We start from the raw sequence: 10207 nt of genomic DNA, 5'->3' as shown, positions 1-10207 counted from the left end.
ACCATAGGCTCTGTGTATGTGTTTGGTGGTATGGTTGCATGAGCATGCAGACATGTTGCTCAGTGACCCATTCTTCCTCTGGTCTCTAGCCTTGAGCCAGGCCTGCAGGGACACACATGGTAAGGCATGAGCCCACAGCGGGTCCGACCACATACACACACAAGGGGAGAGAGTAAGAGAAAGACCACAAGAAAAAAAATGGTGCTCCTACCAGACTGGATGTGGTTGAGACCAGATGACTTCAAAAGTCCCAAGGGCTGCTCTTTCCTGGGCAGACCATCTGCAGGGGAGAGAGAGGATGGAGAGTCTGTTTCAAATATGGTCTGCAGCATCGATAACACAGGGGCATGCGTATAACCTACTGAGGCCCAGATAAAAGACTACATATCCCAAAGAGAAAGAGGGAGATAGAGAGAGCGGGAGAGAGAGAAAGAGAGAGCGAGAGAAAGAGAAGGTGAAACTAGGGATGGAAGAAGGTAGAGAAAACCAGTTGAATGAGGAGAGGACGAAGAGAGGAAGAGGAGGCTTTTGCCTAGCCTAGTGCTGCAACACAGCCGCATGTGTTCACTGCTCTGTTATGACTCCAATGTGATTGGTTCACTGTCTTCAACAAGAGAGAAAGGGGGAGGGAGCGAGGGGGTAGAAAGAGGCATGTAAAAATAAACATGTGGACCGAGTAGGCAGACTCATCTGATGTGCCCTACTACTGTTTAAACAAACACACAAGCATGTCTGCACATGCGACCATGTACACACACACACACACACACACACACACACACACACACACACACACACACACACACACACACACACACACACACACACACACACACACACACACACACACACACACACACACACACACACACACACACACACACACACACACACACACACACACACACACACACACACACACACACACACACACACACACACACACACACACACACACACACACACACACACACACACACACACACACACACAGGGTGAGGATGATAATTATAGTGGGAACATGAAAAGGCTTTGTATCAGTTCAGGGAGGACCAGGCTATAAATACACCAGTGGGGGAATGGGGGAGTACACAGACAGACTGGCTAAAAAGACAAAAAAACAGTGAAAAACATTGTTTGAGTCAGATTTTGTGTCTAAATCTTTAGGCTGTAATTCTGCCATTCACACAACCCAGCAACACTGTATCGCTCTTTTTTACTCTTCCATCCCTCTCTCCCTTCTTCCATCCATTCATCCACATTGAGCGTCTGATGGGAAACCATTCTACGTGCAATTTCTCCCAAATGGGGCTTGTCTGTGAATGGACATGTGATGCCAAAGCATGGGCAGCTAGAGGATACCATGCACTCCAATACCAGGCATACTAGTCTATGGAAAAGAAGACTCACATCAGGTACCTCTCCTCTCCCTCTCACCTCCCTCTACCACTACCACTGCTCTAGTCTCATTGCTTTGCCTAGCCAACCTCGGCAGGAGGCAGACAACCTGGGGTGAACAAAGTGAAGGGAGGGCTTAATATTCACGGCACCACTAGGGGTTCTGAATGGGTGGGGGGGATTGGGGCACAGTGTTGTTCACTACAGTAGACATCCGGTGTGATTCTCTTGTCGAATGGGCAAAGCATCTATCAGCCTATGACATTTTGAAATACCGACCACAGTGGTTCCTCAACTAAACGTTTTTAGATTATGCTGAGGGATTTAGAAGTAAATTGTGGTTTAATACGGTACCCTGCGTCACTGCCCTGGGTCACTGCTTCATTGCTCCAGGACAGCGTAAGGGGGAGTTAGAGCACTGATTATGCTTACTGGAAAATATTATTTCAAAATTAATGGAAGAGGCAAGTGGAAGGGGGCAATCAGAGGTCATGACAGCGCTGCTCTGAGACAAGCATGGGGACTGGTCTTGATGAATACATTTTCACTGAATCTCCGTTTGGGTATTGGTTAGACTACAATTAGGGTGTGGAAATGATAGGGTTATTTTACTCTAACTGTAGTACTGTGGCCTACTCCTGACCGGTCATGTTGTACAGCGCCATTATGGGCTATTAGCAGGACAATAGACTTTTACCAAGAAGGAGGGTAGGGGGAGGACTGTTTCGTCAAATGTACAGTTGAAGTGAGAAGTTTACATACACTTACGTTTGAGTCATTAAAACTGGTTATTAACCACTCCAGAAATGTCTGGCTAACAAACTATAGTTTTGGCAAGTCAGTTAGGAAATCTACTTTTTACAACAATTGTTTACAGACAGATTATTTCACTGTATAACAATTCCAGTGGGTAAAAAGTTTACATACCCTAAGTTGACTGTGCCTTTAAACAGCTTGGGAAATTCCAGAAAATTATGGCATGGCTTTAGAAGCTTCTGGTAGGCTTAATTTACATAATTTGAGTCAATTGGAGGTGTACCTGTGGATGTACTGTATTTCAAGGCCTACCTTCAAACTCAGTGCCTCTTTGCTTGACATCATGGGAAAATCAAAAGAAATCAGCCAAGAAATTGTAGACCTCCACAAGGCTGGTTCATCCTTGGGAGCAATTTCCAAATGCCTGAAGGTAACATGTTCATCTGTACAAACAATAGTATGCACGTATAAACACCATGGGACCACACAGCCGTCATACAGCTCGGAAGGGGATGCTTTCTGTCTCCTAGAGAGGAACATACTTAGGTGTGAAAAGTGAAAATCAATTCCAAAACAACAGCAAAGGACCTTGTGAAGATGCTGGAGGAAACAGGTACAAAAGTATCTATATCCAAAGTAAAAGGAATGCTGTAGACATAATCTGAAACTGCTCCAAAACCACCATTAAAAAGCCAGACTACGGTTTGCAACTGCACATGGGGACAAGGATCGTACTTTTTGGAAAAATATCCTCTGGTCTGATGAAACAAAAATAGAACTGTTTGGCCATAATGACCATCGTTATTTTTGAAGGAAAAATGGGGTGGCTTGCAAGCCAAAGAACACCATCCCAACCGTGAATCACGGGGGTGGCAGGATCATGTTGTGGGGTTGCTTTGCTGCAGGAGAGACCGGTGCACTTCACAAAATAGATGGCATCATGAGGGAAGGAAGATTATGTGGATATATTGAAGCAACATCTCAAGACATCAGTTAGGAAACTAAAGCTTGTTCGCAAATGGGTCTTCCAAATGGACAATGACCCCAAGTATTCTTCCAAAGTTGGACTTTCTCTTGCATTTCAAAGATGGTACAAAAAAAAATACAAAAGGGTTGTTTTTTTCTTTGTATTAGCTTTTAACAGATCTATTGTGTTACATTCCCCTTTCACATTTCTACAAACTACAAAGTGTTTCCTTTCAAATGGTACCAAGAATATGCATATCATTGCTTCAGGGCCTGAGCTACAGGCAGTAAGATTTGAGTGTGACATTTCAGGCGAAAAAAGCGGCGGATCCTTAAAGCATTAATGGCAACGATGGCTGACGATTAAATAAAGTGCCATAGAATTCTGCGGCAGCCCGCAAGGTGTGCTGCAGTATGCCGCAACTTTTACAGGAGGAACCACTGTATGTGTACACAGACACACAAATGTAGCCTTTGTGGTCCAGCTTACAGCTGAAGACCCCAGCACACATGCCACAGTTGGCATGCGTTCGAATCCGGCTCACTGCCCTTCAGGCCCCCCCTCCCCATTTCTTTTCAACACTTTACTTACTATCTCTTTAATAATGAACCTCAAACATTGTGAACGGAGTGAGAATGCCGCACTCCAATGTTTTTAAATAACACACACACACACACACACACGTGCGCACATAGGCCTGGAACTGACACTTCTGTATTGAGATGTGAGCAGAGCCTTATCGACATGCCGCTGTGGTAGACGGTCTGGCTATAATGTCTGGACAATGTTACATCACTGCACAAGTAGGGAGAAGTTGCCCTTAGACACTGATTTCAGGGCAATTTAGCAATATACTTCATTCACTATTTCTGTATGTTAAGTTAAATGTGTTCCCTTAAAAGTGGCTATGGGGAAAATGAGACGAGGTGCCAAGGACACAAAGGATCAAGGAGATGAGGACAAAGACTATTTCATCGTATTGGGACACACCCCAATCATTTGTTTTCATATCATGTCATCTACTCATGTGTATACTGTACACATGAATAGATGGGAGCTAAGAGGGGAGGGGCTGGGAGGAGAAGAGGGGACCCATGTGCAGGAGTCACACATGAGAGAACCCCAACACACACAGCTTTGTTTTTCTGGGTTGCGCGGCACTATTTTCAGCCCATCCAGACTGCGGCCATGATTAATACATGATGGAGGGCGGGGTGGGGGATTACACATTCTTTTCTCACACACACACACACACACACACACACACACACACACACACACACACACACACACACACACACACACACACACACACACACACACACACACACACACACACACACACACACACACACACACACACACACACACACACACACACACACACACGAGCACGAATACACTCAGACAAACACACACACCGCTCTCCTACACACAATGCCTTCCCCTGATGGGGATGAAAATGAAAGTAGAGGAAGGTAAAGAGGACGGAGACTTTGGGAGCGTTTAGAGTGTGTTTTTCAGCAGACACGGCAACTCTGCAATGTGTACGTGCGTGTATACATTCATATGTGTGTGTCTGTGCACATGTATATGAGTGTATGTGCGCATGTGTGTGTATACATGCACACGTATATGAGTGTGTGTGTGTTTGCAGTGCTATTTTTAGAGGCCCCGGTGGAGTATGCCTGATGCCTGAGATACAATAATGGCTTTTTAATTAGCCAAGAGAACAGACAGGGGACGCGCCGCGCATCACTAACCAGCAGCCAACGACAGGGGAAATGGGCAAACTAGGAAGCACATACTGTATGCACAAGCACATACACAGAAAAATACGTACAGTGCGTGTATACAGTACATTCGGATAGTATTCAGACCCCTTGACTTCTCCACATTATCACATTACAGCCTTAACCTATAATTGATTAACTAAAAGATTTCCCTCATCAATTTACACACAATACTCCGGCTTTACACACTCTTTGCATTCTCTCAACCAACTTAGTGTGGTAGTCACCTGGAATGCATTTCAATTAAACAGGTGTGCCTTAGAAGTCAATATGTGGATTTTCTTTCCTTCTTAATGCGTTTGAGCAAATCAGTTCTGTTGTGACAAGGTAGGGGTGGTATACACAAGATAGCCCTATTTGGTAAAAGACCAAGTCCATATTATGTCAAGAACAGCTCAAATAAGCAAAGAGAAACGACAGTCCATCATTACTTTAAGACATGAAGGTCAGACAATCCGGAACATTTTAAGAACTTCGAAAGTTACTTCAAGTACAGTCGCAAAAACCATCAAGCGCTATGATGAAACTGGCTCTCATGAGGACCGCCACAAGAAAGGAAGCCCTAGAGTTACATCAGCTGCAGAGGATACGTTCATTAGAGTTACCAGCCTAAGAAATTGCAGCCCAAATAAATGCTTCACAGAGTTCAAGTAAGAGACATCAACTGTTCAGAGGAGACTGCGTGAATCAGGCCTTCATGGTCGAATTGCTGCCAAGAAACCACTACTAAAGGAAACTGTTACGCAGGCCTCTATGAAGAGGGAACGCAACACCCAGCTACAACTCAACTCTCCGTGAAGTGAAAGAAGTATGGACTGTAGGTGCGAGTAAGGATGACAAAAGGCAGAGAGAGTGGTACCGTTTACAAGGAATTTATTCCGTCACAAGGTAATATGGGGAAAAGGGGCTGGACGGAACCAAAGCAAAGAAAGTAAATATCAAAGCCCCCTCTCCTACCTTACCTGCCTACCCACTACTTACCTAACTTGGCCCCACCTGGGGCGCTAACCATTATACAGGGGGTGGTCCGCCCAGGTCTTACCTAGTGTGCCTAGACAGTGAATATACTACGGGTATATGTATGCCCGCGGGCCTCTTGCCTAAGCATTGCCTAAGTCCCTAGGTGCCTTCCCCTTACCCCCTGGGAACAAATGAAACAGAATATTATTAACAATTTCACAAACACACTGAGAAACACAGGACATCAAATAGGGTCTGACTGAGCAACAAACTCACACAGAACATATCAAAGCTGCTCCCATCTACAACTAACATAGTACATACCAACTGCCTGAGAAACAACCAACATACAATATGTTATAACCCTCAGCCATCAGCCTCCTCCCTCAGCCATCACCCTCCTCTCTCAGCCATCAGCCTCTTCTCTCAGCCATCAGCCTCCTCTCTCAGCCATCAGCCTCCTCTCTCAGCAATCATCTTTCTGCAATGACCTCCCAGCAATGATCTCTCTCCTGAACTACAGAACACTGGCTTTTATAACTGGAGAAAGAGTCTAATGGGATACAACTGTAAATTGACGAGGTGGCGGGGTCAGCTCCAATTAGCCGTGGAGTCGACCAATCAGCTGCTTGGGGGATTTCAGGAAGCTCCTGAAACACACACTCAAATACACAAACTACAACACAGAAACTGGGGAACGTAACAGACACAAATAATAAGAAGAAACTTGCATGGGTCAAGAAACACGAACAGACCGGTGGTCTGATGTCCATTGGTCTGTTGAGTCCAAATTTGAGATTTGTGGTTCCAACCGCCGTGTCTTAGTGAGACGCAGAGTAGGTGAACAGATGATCTCCGCATGTGTGGTTCCACCGTGAAGCATGGGGGAGGTGTGATGGTGCTTTGCTGGTGACACTGGCTACTTTTAAGAATCTCAAATACAAAATATATTTTGATTTGTTTAACACTTTATTGGTTACTACATGATTCCATATGTGTTATTTCATAGTTGTGATGTCTTTACTATTATACTACCATGTAGAAAAATACAACAATTTGGAAAAACCCTTGAATGAGTTGATGTGTCCAAACTTTGACTGGTACTGTATATACATACATACACACACATCATTTTATTTTCCACTAACCCCACCACCCCTCCTCCAATTGGAGCAAACTAATTAACAATACCTAGCCTTCTACTTCCAGCCTATACATACTACACTGCTCAAAAAAATAAAGGGAACACTTAAACAACACAATGTCACTCCAAGTCAATCACACTTCTGTGAAATCAAACTGTCCACTTAGGAAGCAACACTGATTGACAATAAATGTCACATGCTGTTGTGCAAATGGAATAGACAACAGGTGGAAATTATAGACAATGAGCAAGACACCCCCAATAAAGGAGTGGTTCTGCAGGTGCTGACCACAGAACACTTCTCAGTTCCAATGCTTCCTGGCTGATGCTTTGGTCACTTTTGTATGCTGGCGGTGCTTTCACTCTAGTGGTAGCATGAGACATAGTCTACAACCCACACAAGTGGCTCAGGTAGTGCAGCTCACCCAGGATGGCACATAAATGCGAGCTGTGGCAAGAAGGTTTGCTGTGTCTGTCAGCGTAGTGTCCAGAGCATGGAGGCGCTACCAGGAGACAGGCCAGTACATCAGGAGATGTGGAGGAGGCCGTAGGAGGGCAACAACCCAGCAGCAGGACCGCTACCACCGCCTTTGTGCCAGGAGGAGCAGGAGGAGCACTGCCAGAGCCCTGCAAAATGACCTCCAGCAGTCCACAAATGTGCATGTGTCTGCTCAAACGGTCAGAAACAGACTCCATGACGGTGTTATGAGGGCCCGACGTCCACAGGTGGGGGTTGTGCTTACAGCCCAACACCGTGCAGGATGTTTGGCATTTACCAGAGAACACCAAGATTGGCAAATTTGCCACGGGCACCCTGTGCTCTTCACAGATGAAAGCAGGTTCACACTGAGCACGTGACAGACGTGACAGAGTCTGGAGACGCCGTGGAGAACGTTCTGCTGCCTGCAACATCCTCCAGCATGACTGGTTTGGCGGTGGGTCAGTCATGGTGTGGGGTGGCATTTCTTTGGGGGGCTGCACAGCCTGACTGCCATTAGGTACCGAGATGAGATCCTCAGACCCCTTGTGAGAACATATGCTGGTGCGGTTGGCCCTGGGTTCCTCCTAATGCAAGACAATGCTAGACCTCATGTGGCTGGAGTGTGTCAGCAGTTCCTGCAAGAGGAAGGCATTGATGCTATGGACTGGCCCGCCCGTTCCCTAGACCTGAATCAAATTGAGCACATCTGGGACATCATGTCTCGCTCCATCCACCAACGCCACGTTGCACCACAGACTGTCCAGGAGTTGGCGGATACTTTAGTCCAGGTCTGGGAGGAGATCCCTCAGGAGACCATCTGCCACCTCATCAGGAGCATGCCCAGGCATTGTAGGGAGGTCATACAGGCACGTGGAGGCCACACACACTACTGAGCCTCATTTTGACTTGTTTTAAGGACATTACATCAAAGTTGGATCAGCCTGTAGTGTGGTTTTCCACTTTAATTTTGAGTGTGACTCCAAATCCAGACCTCCATGGGTGGATAAATTTGATTTCCATTGATCATTTTTGTGTGATTTTGTTGTCAGCACATTCAACTATGTGAAGAAAAAACTATTTAATAAGAATATTTCATTCATTCAGATCTAGGATGTGCTATTTTAGTGTTCCCTTTATTTTTTTAAGCAGTGTATATACATTTTACGGACATAATCCATTTCACAACATCTTTTGTTTGTTTTTACTCCCATCCATCCCTGAAGACCATCCATGTTGATCTCTATTTGCCATACATTTTCAACTGTGCTGTTTCACAAAAGCTCTAAACACATATACATTTCACAGAAAAACTGGCGATTACTTGTGTGTTGCCAGTTGTGGGCAGGATTGAAACAAACCCAACCTTAAATTTACCTTGTAATGAAGTCCTAACCACAAGACTGCCTTTATGACCAAAATGATCCTATTAACACTTTGTAGTCAATTTTGACAGGAGAATAAAAGTTTAGTCGTATCGTTTTCTAAATGAGATGTTGGTTTTTAGGGGCATTTGCTCTTTAAATTGACAAACTTGACTTGTGTCTCACTGCAAAAAGATACATCATATTGTGTGTGTGTGTGTGTGTGTGTGTGTGTGTGTGTGTGTGTGTGTGTGTGTGTGTGTGTGTGTGTGTGTGTGTGTGTGTGTGTGTGTGTGTGTGTGTGTGTGTGTGTGTGTGTGTGTGTGTGTGTGTGTGTGTGTGTGTGTGTGTGTGTTCATGCACACAAGTTTGTTCGTCTGCCACAAATATCACAACTAGGGAAAACCTGCTCATACAGTCCTAATGCAGTGTGGATACAGAGAAGGATTAGATACATTTGGATGGCAGTTGCAAGAACTGTCGATGGTAGCGTGTGTATGTGTGTGTGCGTGTGTGTGTGTACGCTTAGTAGTGTGGTGGCAGTGGCAGATGGCAGAAAGATGACACCAGAGCCTGATGGGCCGAAGGACTGGCCCGTCTGTTTCTCTGTGGAACAGAGTACACGCACGCACACACGTGTGCATGCGCTCTCCACCACGCACGCACGCACAAACACACACCTCATAGAGGAGCTCCTAACTGTAATCTAACTACACCTCTGTTCCTCCAATCCCGTCCTTTCCCTTTGTGAGACTTTGTAACATATGTGCCTTAGGTGATCTAAAAGGGAGATATGGAGGGAGAGAGAGCGAGAGAGAGCAAGAGAGCGAGGAGAGGGAAGGTGAAGAGAAAGTGAATAAAGGAAGAGAAAGAGACAAGGACAAAAAGAGAGTGAGCGAAAACAACAGAAAGAGCCCAGAGAGAGAGCGAGAGCGAGAATACGTGCACACCAGGAGAGGGAAAGCAAGGCTGCAAAGGAGGACGCTGCTCCTCCTGAGTTGTCTTTTCATTAAAGGCGGCGGAGTCGAATTGAACCCTGACAGCAGGGGAGGAAGAGAGGGCAGTGAGGGGGCAGCTGGCCCGACAAAACACTAGGGCCCGCTGAGAGGACATCATCTCCACGGCGACCGGAGTAAACACAGACCAGAGACAACGTTGCCGTGCCCTCAGGATGACTCACACTAACTCCTCTCCCTCTTCTTCCTCCTCTCCTACTCACTGAAATACCAAACAGGAGGCCTCCCAAAAGAGGGGGAGGGAGAGGAGTAGGTATACGGAGGGAGGGAGAAGGTAGACAGGGAGAGAGAAAGACAAGGAGACGGTGAGATGGAGAGGGTGTGGGTGCAG

The sequence above is a fragment of the Oncorhynchus gorbuscha genome, linkage group LG09, assembly GCF_021184085.1.
Source record: "Oncorhynchus gorbuscha isolate QuinsamMale2020 ecotype Even-year linkage group LG09, OgorEven_v1.0, whole genome shotgun sequence".
Taxonomy (NCBI): Eukaryota; Metazoa; Chordata; class Actinopteri; order Salmoniformes; family Salmonidae; genus Oncorhynchus; species Oncorhynchus gorbuscha.
The sequence above is the reverse complement of the archived record's forward strand: the minus strand, read 5'-3'. Positions refer to the sequence as shown.